General features: G+C 38.2%; 1 pseudogene; it reads left to right on the top strand.

Annotated features, from left to right (window-relative positions):
- Positions 1-3,549: 3,549 nt before the first annotated feature.
- Positions 3,550-8,105, top strand: LOC127193577 (L-lactate dehydrogenase A chain-like; annotated as a pseudogene).
- The last annotated feature ends 17,048 nt before the right edge of the window (positions 8,106-25,153 follow it).

The following is a 25,153-nucleotide window of genomic DNA, read 5'->3' as shown; positions in this document are numbered from 1 at the left end:
CTGATGATAGATTCACTTGTTTTCTCACGATTTCCCTAGGCTGGGGGCTCTAATGCTTCACTGGTGTGGATGGTAGGAGGTTAGCCCTGTTGTTTGGGACTCTCACAGCCAGTGGTCCTCAGCTCCCCTGTGCTGTGGGTCCTGGAATCATTCTGGGTCTTGGAATGAGCGTTGGGTCAGGCCAAGGTATCCACAGCCTTCTGTGTCCCCTGCCATGTCCAGCCAGGAACACTGGTCCCGAACCACAGCCTGAACTCAGCTAGATTCTCAGGTCTGAACCGTCTGCCGAGCTCAGGTAGGGATTGTGAGCCCAAAATGCACATAGGGTCCAGCCAGAATTTTTCTGCTGGGACTACTCACCAAGCTCAGCTAGGGGCTTTTGGCCCAAAGTGCGTGCTGTGGTCAGTTATTGACTCAGAGCCTGAAATGTTTGCCAAGCTCAGCCAGGAATTCTGGATTCAAACTGCACATGTGTCCAACCTGAGTCTTAGAGCTGGTGGAACTGAGTGCTCCGCCAGCCTGCATCACAGCAGGAGAACTGCAGCTGCACTGAGTTAGCACTGGTGGTGAAACTGAGCGCTCCGCCCAGCCTGCATCACAGCAGGAGAACTGCGGATACGCAGAGTTAGCACCGGTGGTGGAACCAAGTGCTCCGCCCAGATTGCATCACCGCAGGGAAGCTGCCGCTGAGCTGAGGTGGTGCCTAGCGTGGAACTGAGTGCTCTGCCCAGCCTGCACCATAGCAGGGGAGCTGTGGCTGCGCTGTTAGTGCCTCGGGCAGAATTGCTTGATGGGCTGAGCCAGAACCCGGGACTCTGGGGCTGAACTGTCCGCCAAGTCAAGTCTGGGTCCCAAGGCACCACATCACCCAAATCCTGCCCAGAGTCCCCTCTCCCACAGCAACTTCCACCAGCCACCATACTAAACACCTCCACCGGAAGGCTATGAACTGCAAACCTCAGCCACCTGCTGGTGCCGCTGGTGCCATTTGTGCCGCTGGTGCTGCTGGTGCCGCTGGTGCCGCTGCTGCTGCTGCTTCTGCTGGTGCTGCTCCGATCCGAGAAAATCTATACTCTTCCCGTGTCCAGGGGCACACAGGTCCTCCGCACCGTGGTCCCTCTGAACCGTGGAGCACTCCCACTACCATTGTGTGGGGACCTCGGTGTTCATGGCTCAGAAATCTGTGCAATTCCCTGAATTGTTCACTGGCGCCTCCAAACAAGATCCACACTGCTCGCCGCCATCTTGGATCCTCACAAAGTAGTTATATCCATATAATCTTATATGGGAAACCCTTACTGGTCCATTGTTGCATTAATATGTTTAAAATTTACATCTCTGGAAATATAAACTGAGACATGTAATATGGTACTAGTGGCCTGATTTTACATATATATATAATATTCTAGTGAGTTTTTTCTTTTAAAGGTTTATAATTTTTTAGCCTTCAAATTAATGGACACTGTTTTGGTGACATTATATTAGATACACACACACACACACACACACACACACACACACACACACAGAGACTTAAGTTCAGAAATGCCAATTTATATAATTATCAGAAAAAGTAATTTAGTGAGCAGATCAATTTTAATACAGTGTTTTACATCTTTACCCACAATGAAAATGTCAACTCAAAGTTCTTGAAATTTGAAAATTTTTATGACATTTTAATATCTAGATGCAATAAAGACACTTCAATATTTGTAACTGGGTTAGAATTAAGTCATGTTCGTTTATAACTCACTTGATAGGTGTTTCATTAGACAGGTAATTCAATGGGATATGTTAAATATTTATAAATCATTGAATTACAAGAAAATGTTTATTGCAAGAAATAGGTATTTAAAACATGTAGAATCTGAAGAAATCAAATGCATCGTTTATTTCCTTTAATTGACATACCTTAAAGTCAAAAACAGCTGACAGATTTAGAAAAATACATAGTTAAAATATTATGAATTTATGATTTTCTCACCCTGACTTCTGCAAACACATATCATTTAATTCTTCTCATCGAATGGTTTAGTTGTTGTAACAAGGATATATCTAGGACCTCAGGGCAATAGAGGACAAATACTGAGTTTTATATAAAATTCATGTAAACTTTATTTTATAGTTATAGTTTGTTCAAAACTTATTTTTTCTTGATTAGATTATATTCACTTTACTTTCCACACTTTTACTTTCATACATTTTGATGATAACAAATATGAAATACATTAAGTATTTCACAGTAATGACTGTGAAATAAATAAATAACAATAACCTAATGTTTCACTAGAAACAACTTTTAATACTCTTTCCTTTCCATTGCCCCTCATGTTTACATTCAGGGGACTACTCTTGGAGTTAGTGATTTTGTTTTGTGGTATGTTATACTCATTTTTTTTAATATTAGCATAAAAAATTAACTAATGACTGAAAAAAGCAAAAGGACAATGACATGGTCCTTTCTGGAGCATCTCACAAAAATATATAGAAAGGCATTCCATATCTAGATCACAATATGTTGTTGTGAGCCTGCCACTCAGTGGAGAGATCCTGAGAGTGCTGACATTTCTGTTATAAGCAGGAACTCACATCTGCTATTTATAGTTACTGTGGGTCATATCAGGACAGAGTATTCAGTAACATTTATTGGGAGACTATTTGCTAGGATGACTATTGAAGGAAAGAATCTATCAGAAAGGAATTATATAATCAATGTTGAGCTATGTGTCCATTAAACAACAAGCATTCTAAAATGACACAAGCTATAACACCATACTAAACCTCTGTCAGACACACCCTATCTGGGCAGGAGAGCACCTTAAAGTACAGAGACAGCATACAACTGTAAACAAATATTTTTTAAAGATGTATTTATTATTATGTGTAGAGTGTTCTGCCTGCATGTACATCTGTCGGTTAGAAGGCATCAGATCACATTATAGATGGTTGTGAGCCACCATGGGATTGCTGGGAATTAAACTCAGGACCTCTGGAGGAGCAGTCAGTGCTCTTAACCTCTGAGCTATCTCTCCAGCCCTGTAAACAAATATTTTATTTGCCTGATGTGATTGTTTTCTCAAAGGCTTACTTGTGAATAACATTACGTTTTCTAGTTCTTTCTGAATACTTGCTTGTGGGTTCAGTTCACATTTTCTGGTTCAAATTCTTCTCTCAGTCAAATGATTCAATCTGGCATCTCTCAGCTTTTGACTGAATTTCACTACTTGGCCTCCTACTAACTTTGGCAGTAATCTTCTGAGTCATTCTCATTCTCTAGCTCGTGGTGTCTAGCTTTTCTTTCTTTAAAACCACCTTCCGTATAACTGTCCCAGTAAATCTACTTCCTCCCTCCCTCCCTCCCACCATACTTTCCTCCCTTTTTCACTTCCTTCCCTTTTTCTCACCCTCCCCTCCTTCTCTGTTGCCCTTAAGTTACCTCTTTCCTCTCTGTTCTCATGTGAATTGGGCATATGTTATCTCTAAATCATTGTCAAATCTTTCTCTGATTTGATATTTTGTCTGCCCCTCAATTAGGCATCACTTCCAACCATGGCTGCTTCCATCTACAAACTAACTTTTCCTAGATTGTTTGGGATTAAGGTATGTACCAACGGCATTTCTATATTTAGTGAGACCATTCTGTAATCCAGAGTATTCCTGCCTTCCTGTAGGATCACAAAGGTCTATAATGTCGGTGGATGTGACCTCTTGCAACAGCAGTCATTTTGCTGGATTAAAATTTCTCTAACTAGAACCACCTGTTTCAGATCACTAACTCATGGGCAGGGAAGACATTGCTTAATGTCAAATAGTTATTACTGCTATATGTTCTTTTGGGGCTTAAGGGGTCTCCATGGCAGACATATAGTAAAAGTTACTTTATTACAAAATCAGATGCTATATTCTAAAGATTTATGTCTTTGTGAGACTCATAAGTCAAAACCTACCATGTATACCACATTAATAAGAATAAAGCTTTGGGGCCATGAAAGGACCAGTTGAACTCTCCACACACACACACCCCAGCAATACAATGATATAACATCAAGAAGCACAGACATCATATCAGCAGGTACCTAGACTCCAGCACTATAAACCATGGGTTTTTGCTACGTATAAATTTTCTGTCTAATTTGTTCATTCTAAGGAAAAGAAATCTATAATATAAACAAAATGATTAATCAAATATCAGAGAAGTTGAACAACAATGTTCATAAAAACAAATTTTGATTTACTATAAAAATATTTTACTTAAAATTTCTACATTTTCATCATCCACTTTCATGAGATTTTGTAAATATGATAGATGCACATGCATAGAAAGACAGATACACACTCACACAGAGACATAAACAAACAAACAAACAAACAAAATGTGCTGTTTCTGTGGGAGTTACTCTTGTGGAATGGTTACATATGTGTCAAAAACTTCTGAATTAACACTCCTGTCAACTAAAATTTCATCCCACCTTATTAAAAATGATTCTCTTCTCTTAATTTCAGAGACCTATTCCATAAGTGTAAAAGTAGAACTAATGGATCCTAGAATTCCACAAAAGGTAAGTATGCATCATTTCTTTAAACAGAGCAAGCCATGAAACTAGCTCATATACAAAGAGTGATAAAAGATGTTCTATCTTCATAGAAAAATCTGAATTTTCATTACAGTGCAATGGAGAAATCATTGTCTTTTTTACAATCATGTATAACCAAAATATTTCTCTTTAATAATGTTTATTAAATGTTTGTTAATTAATGATTAATATCTCTATGTATTATTTGTATATCATGAATGTTTTAAATAAATTAGGTAAAATATTTTATTTTATTTTTAATAAAGTAAATGCTAATTGAGATCATTTAAAGTGACATTTCTGTGGTAATTTATATAATGCAAATTATAATTGGGTATAAGATATTAATTATTAATATGTATAATTTAAAGTTATATGATCAAATTAAATTCTTTCCCAGAACAGTATATTTATGCTTCTCAACTAAAGTGCTAACTTGATAAATCACTTTGAATATTACACAGAGTAGTGTATAAATCTTGCATTATTTAATTGCAATGATGTTGCTAATGTTCTTGCAACTATTCAATCATTCATCGAATGTGATCTTAATATGTGCAAGGTAAAATCTTGGGTCTTTCTTTCTCATTAAAATTGATAACAAACAAAAGTAAAGCAAGAATAATAAAAGTGAAATGGACTCCACAGAAAGAAGCAACTATAAAACATTCATTGATGAATGAATCAGTGAGGGCACAATGATGCATCTGAAACTATGCAAATACTTTCTATGTTTCAGTACTGTGTCTACAGTTTTCCACACCTAAACCTCTTTCATCTGTGCCTAGAGGACGCTTAATTATCTACTAAAATTTTATTTGATTTCATTTATTTTATTGAAAATGAATTCTTTTCTTATGAAATATACCTTAATAACAATTTCCCCTCATTCTATTCCCCCTAGTTCCTCTCAATCATCTCGGCAAACTGCATCCACTCCATTTCTGTCTCTTATTAGAAAAGAACAAGCTTTTCTGTTCTTGTTATTGTTAAGCAATAGTATTATTGTTAAGCAATAATAAACAAACGTGACAAAATAAAATTTAATGAGATGAAGCAATAAAACTAACATACCAAAGCTAGACAAGGCACCTAAACAGAGAACAGTCCCAAGAGCAGGCACAAGAATCAGAGACCAACTCACTCTTGCTCTCAGGGATCCCATAAAAATACTAATCTAAAAGCTATGATTTGTAGGCAGAGGTGCAGACCCACATTGCCCCTGTTCTTGTGGGTTCACTCTCTGTGAGCTCATATTAACCTTACTTAGTTGATTCAGATGGCTTTACTTTCCTGGTGTAGTCCATAATTTCTGGCTTTTTACACCCTTTCTGCCTCCTCATCATTAGGTCCTTGACCTCTGAGGGGAGGGAATTTATAGAGACTTAATATTTACACTCTCTGCTAGTAATATCTGTCAGTCTGTTTCTGAATCTATTACCACCTTATTCTGGAGGACACTTGTCTGATGATGATAGAATAAGGCATAGATCTGTGAGTATAGGAGAATATTATTTAGAGTCATTTTATTGATACTATTGTTTTAGACCTGAAGTGGTTGGTTTTATCCTAGGTCTCTGAGCTATCTAATATCTGGCTGTTGGTTTCCAAACAAAGTCAGTTAGGCCTTAAGTGAAATAAAACAATGTTGACCTATACCCTCCCATAAAGTCTGTACTACCGTTGCCTTAGTATATTTTGCAGGCAAGGCAGCTTATAGATCAAAGGTTTTGTGGCTGATTTTATTTCTGTTTTGGTAGACTTCAAAATAACTTCCTATACCAAAAAGATAATTTCATTTCTTTGGGTTCTCTAGAACAATGAAAGGGAATGTTAACTTTTCTGGTTTATTCCTGCCTATATCCCATAAATATTCAACAAACAAGAGAACATGTGTACAACCTGTCAAGCACTTAGATGATAAGTTTTTAGGCTTAAATATGAACATTAAAACACTGAGAAGTTATTAAAGTATGGATTGTGTGGCATTAATTTGGATGCCAAATGAATTTGGATTTCTTCAATACAGCCAATATATTTAAATTATACTAATTTAATTGATGATTACCATTTAAAAATTATACGATTTCCATGTTGTCCATATGTATGTTTTTTCCTAGTGTGTTCCAATTTATGCACTTTCTTAACTTTGAGATCAAAGTTCTGTTGCTAATGGTTCCAGATGGTATGAAATTATGATGGGACCATTAAATAAACAATAAATCACAGAAAAAAATGGCAATAAACATGTATCTACTATTGAATTCATTAGACAAAATGAAAATAAGTAAGACAAAAAAAAAAAAAAAAGGAACATAGACACAACATGACTCTTCCTTAATATATGTCATTTCTTCTCCTTTCAATTTTTCTCAATAAATGGCTATTTTTCTTTTTCTATTTCTTCTTTGTATGATGATACAAAGTGCATTTATGTACTTTAATACCTATTCAATTGTAAATATAAATTAGAAATTATGGTATGGATCATGTTTCAGAAAAAAACTAGGTGGAATTTATGCTAGTATTTAGGCCCCCCAGAACAAGATAACAATTGTTAGGGTTGGTGCTGTTGGCATGGTTTGTGCCATCAGTATCTTAACGAAGGACTTGGCAGATGACCTTGCCTGTATTGATATCATGGAAGACAAACTGAAGGGAAAGATGTTGGACCTCCAGCATAGTAGCCTCTTCCTTAGAATACCAAAAGTTTTCTCTGGAAAACACTACAGTATAACTGCAATCTCTAAGCTGGTCATCATCACAGTAAGAACCCGTCAACAAGAGGGAGAGGGCCAACCCAATTCTGTCCAGTGAAATGTGAACATCTTCAAGTTCATCGTTCCCAAAGTTGTGAAGTACACTCCATACTGTAAGCTGTTCATTTTTTCCAACCCAGTGGACATCTTGACCTACGTGGCTTGGAAATTAAGTGGTTTTCCCAAAAACCGAGTCATTGGAAGTGGTTGCAATCTGGATTCTAATTGGTTCCATTACCCAATGGGAGAAAGGCTGGGCGTCCACTTGCTAAACTGTCATGTGTTGGTCCTAAGGAAGCATGGAGTGGTATCAATGTTGCTGGTGTCTCTCTGAAGATTCTGAACCCAGGAGTGGGCACTGATGCACACAACAGGCAGTGGAAGGAGGTCCACGGGCAGGTCATTGACAGTGGCTAAGAGGAGATCACTGAATGGTTACATGTCTTGAACCACTGGCCTCTCTGTGGCAGACGAGGCTGAGAGTATAACGAAGAGCCTTAGGGCAGTGCATCCCATCTCCACCATGAATAAGGGCCTCTATGGCATCCAGGATGACGTCTCCCTCAGTGTCCCTTGTGTCTTGGTACAGAATGGAATCTCAAATGTTGTGAAGGTGACTCTGACTTCTGAGGATTCCCGCCTAAAGAAGTGTGCTGATGCAGAAAGAACTGAAGTTCTAAAGTCTCCCCATGTCCTAACACTTCACTGTCCAGGCTGCAGCAAGGTTTCTATGGAGATCACACTCTGTCTCCTCTCATCTGAGCTGTGCTAGTGCAGTTTTGTTGAGGTATTGTGGGGTAAACCTCAGCTTCTACAGCTCTACCCTGGTGTTAAGTGGTATTAGTGTAGCGGTCACTTGGGTAGTGTGATGTGACAGTCCCACTGTCTTCAAGACACACTACCAATTGTGGGCAGGCTTTAATAACCCTGAGAGCCTGCTATGTCACTGATATGTACCCTCACCAAACATGGCAAGGCCAGCGAGTTCCCAATTAGTCATAACCTGGCTCCATGTGTACGTCTATTATGCATATCTTGTACATAACTGTCTAAAGTATACTATATAGTGTATTATATGTATCAGTAGTGCACATTGGAATATTATGTAAAAAGTAAGAGCTGCCTACAGATGATGTAACCAACTAGTCAAATGTCATGCCAATGAGAACAGCAAATAAACCTTGAACAGTGGGGGTGGGGGCAGGGGAAAGCTCATTGAATGGAACTTGTATTTCTCACTAAGAATTCAGGATTTGTGAAAAATATGACAGTGCTTTTCATAAAACATACCAAAATACAGTTAATTATAATTTCTCTGTTGTCAAGTATGAATTCCTAACTAAATAAGAATAATAATTGAAAATTGGCACTGAAGTATCAATATTTGACTCAGTCTTGGCCCACTGAAAATAAAAAAAAAAATGTATATTGTGGATGAATAAATAAATTTCTGTATTAATTTTGACCATTATTGTATAGCAGTTAATAAATTCTCAAAAATAAAAATATTTTCTACTAGGATACTTATGAAATAGTAATACCAAGTTTATATAAGTAAAAAAGGTCAAGTGCACACAAACACTTCCCAGATTATTTCTTGCTTTATCCATATAATGCAATATGAATCACAATAAATCTTAAGGGCTGGAATAAGAGAAAGCATGTTCTAATTAAAATATGATCATATAATAAACCAACAACACTATAATCAGCTGAAACAATTAACCAGAGAATGGAAGGTTCACTTTAGTGTCAATGATCCCAGTTCATGAGATTAAGTGCTCAGCAGTTCTGACTCTTGAATACAACAGAGCTAAAGGAACAATTAATGTGGGTGATAGTGTCTTAACAGCTGACCCAGGAAGCAAATTAGCCAAATGTGGGTTAGGCTCAAAATCCTTTCAGGGACATTGCAACAGAAATCTGAGAAATTATCTATGAAATTGTTTTAAGAGCTAGCATAAGGTGTTAATAGCATATTAATATTTAATTTATACCCAAAGTAAGTTTGATTGGCTATATTACTTCAGTGAATTAAATTGCATGGTTGAAATTGTTTTAATTATTTTTCTTTCTCTTTGAAATTCATTTTAAAGAAATTATGTTAACATGACATAGATGGATGCCATTGGTGAGCATGCAGTATGAATTTTACTCAGGTGACTGGCAACTGAACTTTAATTAATTGAACTTCAATAAGATAGCAAAACCTTTACTAACCCTCTTCCTATTTTCCATACATCAGATTTAAAACTAATATCACCCAGTGTTGTTTTGTACATTTCAATTTCAGTCTGTGCTGAGCTAGAAAATTCAATCACTCAGGAAATTAACAGATTGATTTGCAATTTATTTCAGTATAAACTATTTCCATGTCTGCATGATGTGTTCAGAAGAAAATTGTTTGACAGAAGCATTTCATAATTTAAAAGTACATACCCTCTAAGCTTTTATTTGAAATGTCTGGAATCAGGCCAAAAGAAATTTTGAAAATTTTCTACATCATTGTCTTAATTTGGTTATTATCATAAAATACTTACCTTTTTTTTTTTTTTTGAAAAATATAAAATCTATATATGTGTTATTTTAAAAGTGTTCCATGTTTGCTTTAAAAAAAGACTTGTGGTTTATATTCTGGTGTTTCCTTCATACTAAAGTCATCATTGATATCCACATCCTTGGGAATAGCATGAAGTTAAGAGTTTGGTTTAGATCACTGTTTCAGAGTTTCCAATCACTGGCCTAGCTTATCACAGAGCACTATGACCAGTAGTTTGTGATAAATCAACACAGCACACCTTATAAAGCAAGGTGCACCCATACTGAGCCACTCCTTTCAGCTTCCTTCAACGCAGAACCACATTCTACTTTTCACCAACTACAAATTTCAGCCTCATATTATGACTTGAGTAAATGCTTAATCAATTTACTAAATCAGAGCCTTCAAGATCAAACAAATGCACAAACTCCGTCACTTGGAAATCAAGTCCCTGATACATGAAGCAATAAGGATCATTTTATAAGTTATACATAGAATAAAGTATGATTTATTTACTATTAATTATTCATAAAATTAATCAAATATAGTTAAATGAGTTTTCTCTGTTAAAATATTAATCTGCACTTTCCCTAAAAATTATTTTCAAATGAATATCTAATACGGGAATAAAGTACATTAATACAAGTGACTTAGTCTCTTGTTGAGGAAATTTATATTTGGGTAAGGAAGGAAAATTGAAAGAATGAAATACAATATAACCTTTTTTTTTTTTTTTAAGTATTAAATTATCCTCCAAAGTAGGCAATGATGTGCTAAAGTACAGCAAACACAGAGGGGAGAGTACTACAAGGAGAATTTGCCTGGGAGACCATATTTCAACTGTCTATGAGCTATTCATAGCTATATAGACTCAGTCAGGGTACTCTATTTATTTTTATTTTTATTTGTTTGGTTACATGTTTTACTTTATTCTTCACTCATACCGTACATTGCAACTGCAGCCTCTGCTCCCAGCATTCCTCTAAGTATCACCCTCCCGTCCCCTGGCTCCCCCACCCCCCAATCACACACACACCACTTCTCTTCTCTCCTAGATCTGCTCCTTTTTTCCCCATTGAGAATAAAGCAGGCCTTCCACAGACATCAAGTTACAAGGCACAAACCTTCATGTCAGGCCGTGGTGGGATCCATGGAGGCTCTGTGACTGCTGCTTCCATCTCTGGGAGCCACTATCAGCCCCGTTTAGTTAACTCTGGGGCCTATGTTTTCCTGGTGTCCTAGACTACTCTGGTTCCTACAGTTTTTCCTTCTGCCCTTCCAGGAGATTCTTCAAGCTCCAAGGGGATGGATGTGGGAGCAGGTTTGTCTCTGTCTGACTCCTTTGTCTGTTCTTTGGAATCTTCATCCTACTGGGTTGCCTCACTCAGGGCAATTTAAACATCTCTGTAGGAGGACGAGTAGAGAAAAATGCACAGCTTTCCTTATCCCATCTTTTAGCCCAACAGAGAAGCTCATCTCCTTTAAACTCCTGCAATTATCCAACTATAAATCTGGGTTGGTACAGGGGGAGGGGATTCCCATTTTCTAAGGAGGGATAAGTGGAAGAGGGAGGGAGGAAGGACTGAGAGGAGAGGCATGGGGCATATATCTGGAATGTAAAGTGAATTAATAAATTAATTAATTAACTAATTAATTTTAAAATGCAAAAAATATTCAAATTTTAAAATCTCCTTTTTAACATCTAGGAAATCATTGAGTGTGTTTGTGTGTTGCCAAGGAGGGTTCTCACTTCTTTTTGCATAGAACACTTTATTTTTTTCTTCTTCAAATCCTCACTGCATTTTTCCTTTTCCTTGGTTTGCCCCACAGACTTAAGGTTATGTCTCAAATTTGTTAGTCCTTTCTTATTTTATTTCCTTGGTTCCTTTTATTTGTCCTCTATTTCTATCCTCTACAAATTCATATTTCCTCCACTTTAGTCGACTTTTAAAAAAATTGTTCACTTTATATCCCTGTTGTAGCACCCTCTTGATCCCTCCCTCATACCCTCTACCTCCCTATGCTAGTCCTCAAAAAGAGGTCCTCCACCCCTAAAGCCTGACCTCAGCCTATCAAGTCTCATCTGGACTGTCTGTATCCTTTTCCTCTGTGGCTTGTCAAGGCCTCCTTACCAGGGAGAAGTGATGAATATGTGGGGGTCAGAGTCCATATGAGAATTATTCATTACTCCCCATATTATGGAACCCTCAAGGGGACTGTGCTGCCTATCTACTCCATCTGAGCAGAGGGTCTAAGTCCTCCCCATGCATGGTCCTTGGTTGATGCATCACTGCAGAGCTTCCCTCCTCTGTCTGGATTTTTTGGCTTCACTGGTCTCCTTGTGTAACTCCTGATGCTCTCCAGGTCTCTCCATTCCCCAACTCTTCCATAAGACTTCCTGTGCTGTGTGTCTCAGAATCTGCTTGTATCTCCTGCTGGGTGGTGCTTCAGACTTTCCCCTTGCTTCCATCTACTCAGCTAGCTTCTGCCAAAGATAATTTTCCCAGATATATTGCACACTTCTTTTTTAATTAAAAGAAATGATGACTCAGTCCTTCTTACACTTTTCCTGACTGCTTCTCTGCTAGCATGCTAGCCTTGTCAAGGTTATGAAGGGGAAAAAAATCTAGTTGCCTGTCACTTCTGGGCTTTGCTTTCAGTTTGTATGCCTCTACCTGATTTCTGTAATGTCAGCTGCTGTTTAATCATTAGACCTCTAAGCACCATGTTTCTCTAAGGAATATTTGTTAAAGATGTTAATTATAGATAAAAGAGTAGTAGCATGCAGAGTAAAATGTCACTTTTGTTCATTTCAAAGACTATCATTGTCATTTCTGAGAACAACTTACAGTTTGATCCTGATTACCTGGAAATGGAGAAACACTTTTTGTTGTTTAACTATTTCAGGTTATGTTGAATGTACATTCTTCAGTAGTAAACTTTAGTCATAATTTCTTAACTGTTTAGGCACAAGTGACTAAATTATGGGCAAGTAAATTGGAGGAAAAGATGCTACTGAGCATAAATATTAATGATGCTCTGTAATGACCACTCCAAGTTGATATAGAACTGTTTTATAGAAATTATGATACTGGAGTGTTCCAAGATGGTGTAGACCAGCATGCACCATATCTGATCTACTGCGAGGATACCAGGGTCTTGAATGGAGCCACAGATTGCTGGACCTTTACAACTGTAGATGAGTAGGGTCCCAAACTCTGCAGACCATCCGTGGGCCTAGCCCTGGGACAAGCAACAGCCCAGAGGTGCTAAACCCACTCCCCAGGCTCTCGAACGAAATCCACATGCGAGCTGCAGCTGGCATATAAAACACAAACTTGCTGTGTGGGGAGGTGGTATTCTAGAACCCATGACCTGAGGAGTCTCAGCGAATAGGGTGAAAGTGCCCTTGGATCCCTCCACCCAACCCTCACCAAACTGCAGAGGTCACCTGCACAGGCCAAGTGGAAACACAGGTGGCGGGGCCCACCAAAAGCAACTAGAGTGGACATGCAGCTCATGGGCCATCCTGGGCCCAATCTAAAGCCAGACACAACGAAGTGAGCCTGCAAACAGGGGCAGTTAGAAACCAGCTTGGATTGCTCCCACAGGCCCAGCATGATCTCCCATGCTGTTGGGAGATGTGGTAGATGCCTACAGTGTCGAATCACTGATGTAGTGGGATCTTTTAATGTCCCCACTTACAGTGTCGTGGAAAGTGCAGGCACCTTGGAGCTCACCAGTGGTCTGAAACCATATTGTCTCTGGCCCACCAAACACTGATCCTGCACTCTCCAACAGACAGAACCTAGCTGGATCAGCTCCCATAGGCCTGGCAGGATCTCCCATGTTATCGGGAGACATGGGTCATGCCTGTAGTGTCTAATTGCTGACCTAGAGGGATCTCTGAGTATCCCAGCTTACAGTGGAGGAAAGTGCAGATACCTTGGATCCTACAGAACACCAAATAGAATAGAAGAGAAAAGTAAATCTTCCAGCCACATAATAATAAAAACACAAAGTATACAGAACAAGGAAAAAATATTAAAAGCGGCAAGAGAAAAAGGCCAAGTAACATGATGGCAAACCTATCATAATTACTCCCAACTTCTCAGCAGAAACCATGAAAGCCAGAAGGGCCTGGACAGAGCGCTTGCAAACCCTAAGAGAACATAGATGCCAGGCAAGATTACTATATACAGCGAAACTATCAATAACTATTGACGGAGAAAACAAGATATTCCATGACAAAAACAAATTCAAACATTACCTAGCCACAAATCCAGCTTTACAGAAGTTACTAGAAGAAAAACACCATCCCCAAAGGGTCAAACTACAACTAAAACTACATAGAAAATAGATAATTACACCATCGCAAAATCATAACCTCACAAAATCTCGACTGTTACAAATACTAAAAATGAAGGGACTTACCAATCACTGGTCATTAATAGCTCTCAACATCAATGGTCCCAATTCTTCAATAAAAGACACAGACTAACTGAGTGGATGCATAAACATGACCCAACATTCTTCTACATTCAAGAAACACATCTCAACCACAGGGACAGACATTACCTCAGAGTAAAGGGTTGGGGGAAATTATTTCAAGCAAATGGTACCAAGAAGCAAGCTGGGGTAGCCATTCTAATATCTAATAAAATAGACTTTCAACCAATATTAATAAAATGGGATGAGGAAGGACACTTCATACTCATCAAAGGTAAAGTCAACCAAGAAGACATCACAATTTTAAACATCTATGCTCCTAATACAAGAGCACTCACATTTGTAAAAGAGTTATTAACAAAGCTTGAACCACTCATCGATCCCCACACAATTATAGTGGGAGACTTCAACACCCCACTTTCACTCAAGGATAGGTCTTTGAATCAAAAACTAAGCTGGGAAATAACTTCTTTAACCAATGTCATGAATCAAATGGATCCAACAGATATCTACAGAACTTTTCACCCAAACGCAAAGGATTATAACTTTTTCTCAGCATCCCATGGAACCTTCTCTAAAATTGATCGCATAGTAGGTCACGAAGCAAGCCTCAACATATACAAGACACTTGAAATAATACCTTGTATCATATCAGATCGCCATGGTCTAAAGCTGAACTTCAACAACAACAGAAATAACAAAAAGCCTACTCACATGTGGAAACTAAATAACTTTCTACTTAATGACATGTGAGTCATGGAAGAAATAAAAGAAGAAAAAAAAAAGACTTCCTGAAATTCAATGAAAATGATGGAACAACATACCCGAATTTATGAGACACATTGAAAGCAGTGCTAAGAGGAAAATTCATAGCAATAAGCGCTTTTAAAAATAAAATGGAAACATCCCACATAAACAACAACACATCTGGAAGCCCTAGGAAGAAAAGAAACAGAAACACCCAAGAGGAGTAGAAGTCTAGAAATATTCAAACTTAGGGCTGAAATCAATCAATTAGAAACAAAGAGAACAATCCAAAGAAACAACAAAACAAAGTGCTGGTACTTTGAGAAAATTAACAAGATAGACAAACCATTAGCCAAACTAACTAAAAGACATAGAAACACTATCCAAATCAACAAAATCAGAAATGAAAGGAAAACATAACAACAGACACCAAGGAAATACAAAAAATCATAAGAACCTACTTTAAAGGCATGCCACAAAATTTGAAAATCTAAGGGAAATGGACAATTTTCTCGACTGATTCCCTTTGCCAAAATTGAATCAAGATCAGATAAACAAAATAAATAGCCCTATTTCACCTATAGAAATAGAAGCAATCATTGATAGTCTCCCAACCAAAAAAAGCCCAGGGCCAGATGGCTTCAGAGTAGAATTCTACCAGTCCTTCAAAGAGGAGCTAATACCAATAGTCTTCAAGCTATTCCAAAAGATAGAAATGGACGGAATATTACCAAATTCCTTCTATGAGGCCACAGTCACATTGATAAAACCTCACAAAGATCCAACAAAAAAAGAGAATTTCAGACCAATTTCTCTTATGAACATTGATGCAAAAATACTCAATAAAATACTCACAAAACCATTAAAACAACATATCTAAGTCATCATTCACTATGAACAGGTAGGCTTCATTCTAGGCATTCAGTGATGGTTTAACATACAGAATTCCATCAGTGTAATCCACCATATAAAAAAATTGAAAGAGAAAACCACGTGATCATCTCCTTAGATGAAGAAAAAGAATTTGAAAAAATCCACCACTCATTCATGTTTAAAGTTCTGTAGAGATTGGGAATACAAGGCCCTTATCTAAACATAATAAAAGCTATATACAGCAAGCCAATAGCCAACATTAAATTAAATGGAGAGATACTCAAGGAATTCCCTCTAAAAGCAGGGACCAAACAAGGCTGCCCACTTTCTCCATATCTCTTCAATATAGTTCTTGAAGTTCTAGCCAGAGCAATAAGACATCAAAAGGAGATCAAGGGGATCCAAATGGGAAAGGAAGATGTCAAATTATCTCTATTTGAAGATGATATGATAATGTATATAAGTGACCCCCAAATTAGGCGCTCTACACCCTTCATGATTGCCACAAGCAATATTAAATATCTATGAGTAACTCTAGCTAAGCAAATGAAGAACTTATTTAAAAAAAATTTAAATTTCTGAAGAAAGAGGTTGAAGATGATATCAGAAGATGGAGGTTTCTACGTTGTTCTTGGATTGGAAGAAATAACATAGTAAAAATGACCATCTTCCAAAAGCAATTTATATATTCAATGCAATCCTTATCAAAATACCTAGAAACTATTTTGAAGATATTGAAAGATTAATTCTCAACTTCATATGGAGAAACATAAAGCCCAGAATAACAAGAAACAATCCTATACAATAAAAGATCCTCTGAATTGTCAGGAGCCATAGGACCTTGCCTGACCTGCCCCAGTGGCTGAGAGGCCCTGCTGGCTGAAAGCCACAGCTGTCTGCATACCTGAGATAATTATTCTACCTGGCAACCACAAAAGATCCAGCCTGACCTTGAGAAAGAGAACATTCAGTGTATCGCGACTTCTGAATAATCGCCCCACTCCACACCTGCTGTCCTTGGGCCTGGCCCAGAAGATTTTGTAAATTTCCATTGCATTCCTTCCTACCCCCCGCCCTCCCAGAAGCTCACTTTAAATTTGGATACCCCCTTACAATAAATGGCCCTCGACAAGCAATGTTTCCCTGGGCCCCTGTCTCTCTCTTGCCCAATTCTTTATTCACAGGTCGCGACCCTCCTCGCCACTCCAGGAATAACTGAACCCGCGGGTCGGGGACACTGAAGGAATCTCCATACCTGATCTCAAGCTGTACTATAAAGCAACAGTAATTAAAACAGCATGGTACTGTCAGAGCAACAGGCTGGTGGATTAATGGAATTGAACTGAAGACCCAGAGATGAATCTACATACATTTGGTCACTTGATTTTTGACAAAGAAGACAAATCTGTTCCATGGAAAAACGATAGCATCTTCAAAAATGGTGCTGGTCTAACTGGATTTCTACATGTAGAAAAATGCAATTAGGCACCTATTTGTCACCATGCACAAAACTCAAATCCAAGTAGATCAAAGACCTCAACATAAAACCAGAGATATTAAATTGGTTAGAGGAAAATGTGGAGAAGAGCCTAGAACACATTGGCACAGGAGACAACTTCCTGAGCAGAACACCAGCAGCCCAGGCCTTAAGGTCAACAATTAATAAATGGGACCTCATGAGGCTGAGAAGCTTCTGTAAGGCAGGAGACACTGTCAACAGAACAAAGCGACAGCCTACAGACTGGGAAAAAATCTTCACCACCCCTTCATCTGACAAAGGTCTAATATTCAAAATATATAAAGAACTCAAAAAATTAAACACCACCAAACAAAATAACCCAATTGAGAAAAGGGGCTCAGAACTAAACCAAAAATTCTCAACAGAGGAATATCAAATGGCTGAGAAACACATAAAGAAATGCTCAACCTCCTTAGTCATCAGAGAAATGCAAATCAAACCAACACTGAGATTCCATCTTACACCCATCAGAATGGCTAAGATCAATAACTCAAGTGACACCACATGCTGGAGAGGATGTGGAGAGAGAGGAACACTCCTTCATTGTTGGTGGGAATGCAAACTAGTACAACCACTTTGGTAAGCTATTTGGTGCTTTCTCAGAAAAATGGGAATAGGGCTTCCACAAGACCCAGCTATTCCACTCCTTGGAATATACCCAGAAAATGCTCTACCATACAACACGGACATGTGCTCAACCATGTTCATAAATGGCTATTATTCATAGTAGTCAGAATATGGAAACAGCCTAAATGTCTCTGAGTAGAGAATGGATAAAGAAACTGTAGTACATTTACACTATGGAATACTACTCAGCTATTATAAACAAGGAATTCCCAAAATTTATGGACAAATGGATTAAACTAGAAATTATCATAATGAGTGAGTTCACCCACAAGCAAAAAGAGACAAATGGTATATACTCACTTATATCGAGACACTAGTCCAAGGTTTATGTCCCATGAAAAACTTTACTTAACATGAAATTAAGTCAGAGGAGAGTACATTCTATTGGAATTTAAGGTGGGAGAAGCATGGGAGAATGGGGAAATAGAAGGATTCAGAGGGTTCTGGAACCTGCAAGAAGAACATTATGACAGGCGGATCTAGGTCCTGGGGTCCTGCTCAAACTATGGTACCAGCCACAGAAAATATAGGCAGTAAACTTCGAACCCCTACCCAGACCTAGCTTGTGGACAGGACATTTTCCACCATTGACTGGAGAGTGAGGACTGACTTTCATACAAACTCTGGTGCCCCATTTCTGACCATGTCCCCGTGATGGGGAGGCCTGGTGGCACACAGAAGAGACTCGATACCCTATGAGCATATACAGGGGCAGGAGTTCCCCCTCAGTCACAGACATAGGGGAGGGGAGTAGGGGGAAAGCAGAAGGGAGGGAAGAATGGGAGGATAAAAGGGATGTGCTAACAATTGAGATGTAATATGAATAAATTAATAAAATAAAAAATAGAAATTTATTTGGTTTAAAGGAAAAAAAAAGAATAAATAACAGTAATAAACAAGTGCAGTCATTAACAAAGCATCTACTTTCTCAGTGAAGACCCTGAACACCAGAAGGACTCTGGGAAAAGATGTTCTACAGACTCTAAAAGAGCAGTGATGTTGGCCTAGACTATTATACCTAGCAAAACATTCAATATAAATAGATGGAAAAAATAAGACATTCTATTATATGATGGCTATTCTTGGTTGTCAATTTGACTTTATCTGGAATTACTTAAATCCAAAAATGTAGGGCACATCTGTGAGGGATTTGTACTTAATTTGAAATAGGAAGATCCACTTCTAACATATATCTTTAAGGTAGGAAGGAAGATCTTGAGGTATGAAGACACGCCTTTAATCTGGGCCACTCCTTCTGCTTGAAGCCTATATAAAGACATGGAAGATAGAAACTGTTCCTCATTGCTGGTTTGCTTTCATCTTTGCTCGCAAGTCTGTTTTCTTTTACTGCCACTACAGTCTACATCAGGATTCCAACATGTATGGAAGACAAGATGAAACTTCCAGCCTTAGGGACAGAGGAACTACTGGATATTTGATTTTTAATTCATAGACAGCAATTGTTGAATTAGTTGGAGCAAAAACATATAAGTCATTCTAATATACCCCATATATATAATATACAGAGATAGATGCATTCTACTAGGGTTGTTACTCTATAGAACCCTGACTACTAAACATAATAAAACAAATGTAAGTAATATTTATCCAAACAGAGGCAAAAAAATTAAAATAAAATGGTATGGAAATTGAAAGTTTGGTGGACAGAAATTGATATAACTACATTGTCATGACACTTTTGTTGGTACTGGAACATTATCACAAGTAAAACAAAACGTAAAGCAAAAAACTGAAACTAATGTTCTTTCCATCTCTGACAATGGATACTTATCTTAACTGACAGTATATATTGACATCTTATGTAATATGGTTTGATTTTGTTTCTATATTGAAATTTGAAAACGTAAGTGTCTAGTCTAAAAGATAAGAAGTGTTCTCTCTTGATATGTGTGGATTCATAAAGATCTAATTTTAACTTGATAAACAGAAAGAGGGAGTAAGAGTAGCCAAAAGACACTTGTGGAGGAATGTTAAGTGAATGTATCAACCATCAATAAGACATTGTTTAGCCAATCAGCTGGGCAGAAGGACAGGAAGTGGAAGGAAGGACTTCCTGGAAGGGAGGAGAAAAGTTTGACAGTTGGAGGAGAGGGTTTTTTGGACTGTTGGAGGAAGACGGTGGAAACTGGACACGGACCGGCCCAGGGGTCATAGTGCCAAGTGTTTGGAATATATGTATGTTATAAGGTTTAGAGTTGTTTGTTTAGTTTACAAGTAGATTAGAATCAGTTCAGACTCTGTCCGGCGAATTGCTGGCAGCTTTAAAGTACATTTTAGTCTCTCTGTGTCAGTTTTTGCTTTGTAGGCTGAACGGATACAAAATACTGTAACAGACACTGGATTCTAGGGGGGAGCACTACTGAATTATATTAACCTCTAATCTTTAAAGATGTTTTAACATCAGAATTAATTCAGGGAATATGTTACTTTAGGAAAAGGTTTTACCTTGTATTGGTGATAAAAACAAAACAAAACAAAACAAAAAACAAGAAAAACTATCGGTTACATCAAGATTGATAAAAACCCAAGCTAAGTAAGAGAAGCTTCCACATAAAAAGGGAAACTCAAGGAAGAGATGCAAAAAACAAAACAAAACAAACAAAAACAACAACAAACTTACTAACAAAAACAGCAATGCAGACGACACAGAAAGCTCCTCCCAATTGCATGGAGACAGCTCTACAAGCCAGCTGACCAGGGCAGATCAGTTGAATACAGTTAAATTTTATTAAGTTCATGCAGTTCCTTTCATTTTGTGGCATCAGTACAGTTGAGGTCATGGAGTTCAGAGGCAGTTTTTCCAAGCAGAGCAATTGAGTCAGAAGCTGAGAGAAGGTGGATTGTTTCATGTTTGCTTGTTATCACTCAGTCAATTTGGAGTGGACTTTGAACCAGAACAGCTCAGTTGAACCAGCCAGCCAGAGTTCAGAAAGCTCTAGAAAGGCTGAGCTTATTAAGCAGTAAGTCTTAGAGGCTGAAAACATTTTGTGCCTAGGTTAGAAGATGGAGGCCAGAAGCTGAGTCCTTTAAGATCCAGGATTACAAATGATTATATTGCATGGAGGATAGAAGCTTCTATGCCTAGGTCAATGAATAGATAGAACAGACCTAGAAACGCTCTGGCCTCAGTTCAAGGCATGTATTCATATACCTTGGGTATAACTCTCATATCATCTCATCATCTGAGGAAAATAAAAGAACATTTACATATGGCCAATATGAAAATCAGTGCACCATTTTCACAGAATGTTGAGAATTGATCTACTTCAAGATCAAACTACACCACTTTAAACATATACTCAAAGGATACTCCATTCTACCTCAAGGACACTTTTTAACCATGTTCATTGCTGCTCCTTTCCCAATATCCAGAAATAAAAACACCTTAGAAGAAAGAACTTCTTTTGTTTCTCAATTGAGGAATTGATTTTTTAAAATGTAGTACATTTACACAATGGACTATTATTCTACTGTTGATAGTAAATATCATCCTAAAATTTATAGGCAAATGGATGGAACTAGAAAGAATTATCCTGAGTAAGGTAACCCAGACTCAAAAAGTATATATGTTATGCATTCACATATGAGGGGAGATTAACAATTAACTAAATGATAATTAAGGTATAATTCTTAGACCCAGAGAGTTTACGTGAAGTGTGGCTAAGTAGGAAGAACAAAAGAATCCCCCTGGGAGGGAAAAATAAATATTGCATAGAAAGACAAGGATCAGGTAGGGATGGTAGCATGGGGATTAGGTATTGAGATGTAATGGAGTACAGGGAGAATAATAGGGCTGAAATTAGCACGATATGCTGGAGGTTCTTAAAAATTAGTATAGTGAAAATTTCCTAGAATGTATGATGGTGTCTTAATAAGGATTTCCAGTAATAGGGGATATAGAATATCGACTGGCTATTTCTTATAGTGAAGCAAGTTTTCCAGTGGAGGAAGTAGATTGCATTCAATTAACTTGTTGGCCAAGCAAGCCAGGCTGTTGCTATGACAAAGGTTACTCTCCACAAACACAAAGCTGACAACAGAGTTACATTGTTGAAGCAAGCATGTATACCATTCATTTAACATGCAGAAGTTGAGCTGGTGACTACGTGGAGCCCTCACTATCATAATGTAGTGTCTTTGATGCTAAATGGTACTTTTCCAGCTATCAAAACTGTGTCCAACAAGCCAATCATGAAACCATTGATTTACAATCTGTCCTAACTTCAAAATAAGCTAGGCACATAACTTGTGGGAGTAGCCAATCAATGTTTGATTTGACATAAGCCTTTTCCATTAGAAAGAACCCATAAGCCATCCTGCTTGAGTAACCAAGAAGCAGATAGTACATAGCTCAAAGACCTGGGGCAAAACCAACACTACCTTAATCTGTTCCAAAAAACAGAAACAGAAGAGTCTTTAACAAATTGATTTCATGAGATGCCTGTTCCCTGGACACCCAACAACATACAGATTCTACAAAAAAGAGAATTACAGGCCAAATTTCCTTATGATCTTAGTTATAAAAATCCTCAATTATATACTTAAAATCCAAACTCTAAGAACATATTTAAAAAAACACACACACCATAACTAAGCAGGTTTCATTTTAGAGATGGAGAGATGGTCCAACATCCATATATCAATAAATGTAATTTATAGAATAAACAAACTGAAAGACAAAAACCACATCATAGTCTTACTAGACAGAAAAGGCCTTTGCCAAATCCAACACCCCTTCATGATCTTAGCTAGAGCAAAAGGTAACTGAAGGAAATCAAAGGAATAGAAATTTGAAAAGAGAAGTCATGGTGTGGGGGTACATTGTTTGGAGGTATGACTCTGTATATTTGATTGTAGCCTACTTGCAAGATCATAGCATTGTTATTTTTATGGCATATCACTGATCTCATATTTTATAAACATTCATCCTTCTTTGCTAGCCTATTGGACAGTTGAAAGCTAATGTCTCGGCAGAGAGTGAAGAGTGGAACTTTTGAGAGAGTGGGAGTGTCTTGCAGAAGAAAGTAAAGGCCAGTAGGATGCAGAGATGAATGAACAGACATGAACATGAACAGAGAGGTAAACCTGGTCATGTGGTAGGACATAATTTTACATTTACTTGTGTTAAGCTAGAAATCTGGAGGTATTTGCCCATCTAAAATGCCTAAGCTTTAAAAGATTAAAAGGCCTGTATCATTACTTATATTGCTGGTCAGAAAGTCCTGTTATATCATGTATTTTTGTTTGCAGGTAATACTATAGTGGATATAAGTAATCCTAAAATGTACACCAGGAAATTTCTGTATCTGATAAACACTTTCACAAAGTAGCTAGATACAAAAATAACTCACAAAAATTCAGTAGCTTTCCTACATACAAATAAAAAGTGGACTAAGAAGAAAATGGGGAAACACTGCCTGTCATATAAAACCCTAATAATATAAAATTTGGGTAACTAACCAAGCAAGTAGAAGTTTTGTATTATAAAAACTTCAAGTCTTTGAAGAAGGAAATTGAAGAAAATATCAGAAGATGGAGAATATCTATGCTAATGGACCAGTAATATTAATTACTCTGTCTTGTGCCAGAGGAATGGTGCAAGATGACCTCTGTCTAGTCCCTACAGTATATCTTCTTTTATTGAGGCTAGATAAGGCAACCCATTAGGGAGAAAGGGTCCTAAAGACACACAACAGTGTGTCAGGAAGATTGTAGAAGAGAACCAGGATGACGACCCTTGAAGACAAGGTAGGGGCCCACTCTTGGGCAAAACTCAGTGTGCCTAGTATACAGAAGAAGGCCATTGGGCCAAAGAATATCCTAAGGGCAAATATCAGTGAGCTGTCTGCAAGAAAAAAAGGCCATTAGGCCAAGAATTATCCTAGAAACAAAAACAAGTCCATGGTCTTGCTCACAGGTGGTGAGGCTAATGACCGAGGGGGACTGGGCTTGTGGCCCCTCCCTGAGCCTAGGGTAACCTTAAAAGTGGAGGGGAATCCTCTGGGCTTCCTGGTTGACACAGGGGCTTAGTTTTCTTAGTGTCCTCAGGTAAGCCCAAAAACATTCATGCCACAATCTTTGGTGCAGAGAGCCACCGGCACCAAACTATTCATGAACTACTCAAAGTTTTGTTGATCTTGGAATGGGATGGGTAACCCATTCATTTCTAGTTGTGCCTGAGTGTCCCTACCCCCTACTTGGAAAAGATTTGTTGTCAAAAATCAAAGCACAAATTAAATTTGATGAAAATGGGGTATAGTTGCTAAACCAAAATAGTCACCTTATCAGGGCCCTCATCCTACAATTAGAAGAATAATATCGGATGTTCCAAAAGTCAAAAGAACTCCCTGGGGTGAGCAACACCTGGCTGAGATGATATCCCCAGGCTTGTGCAGAAACTGGATATGATAAAAACATACACCCCCTATCCTTGTGGAGCTTAAGCCATGGATGGATCCAGTCATAGTGTGTCAGTACCCGATGCAAAGGTAAGTTATCAAGGGCATTAAGCCCCATATTTCTAGACTCCTTAAGGAAGGAATATTGAGGACATGCCAGTCAGCCTGGAACACTCCCTTGCTGCCGGTGAAAAAGCCAGGCACCAATGACTATCGTCCAGTTCAAGACCTGAGAGAGGTAAACAGGTGGGTCACTGACATCCATTCCACTGTGCTCAACCCATACACCCTGCTAAGTGCTCTGCTACCAGACAGACACTGGTATACTCTTCTGAACCTCAAATATGCTTTCTTTAATTTACTTTTGGTGGCCAAAAGCCAGTAACTGTTTACCTTTGAATGGAGTGACCCAGAGGCTGACACTCATCGCCAACTAACCTGGAAGAAGTTGCCACAAGTATTCAAAGACTCCCCCACCATCTTTGATGAGTCCGTACATGAATACTTTGGTGAGTACCACACTCTCCACACAGAAATTAATTTTCTTCAGTATGTAGATGATCTCCTCATAGCAACGCACACTGAGGACTGAGGACAAATGCCTAAAAGGAACTGAAGCCCTCCTTGAGACACTAGGGGCATTGGGG

Source organism: Acomys russatus, chromosome 9 (genome assembly GCF_903995435.1).
Source record: "Acomys russatus chromosome 9, mAcoRus1.1, whole genome shotgun sequence".
NCBI classification, from domain to species: Eukaryota; Metazoa; Chordata; class Mammalia; order Rodentia; family Muridae; genus Acomys; species Acomys russatus.
The sequence above is the reverse complement of the archived record's forward strand: the minus strand, read 5'-3'. Positions and strand labels throughout refer to the sequence as shown.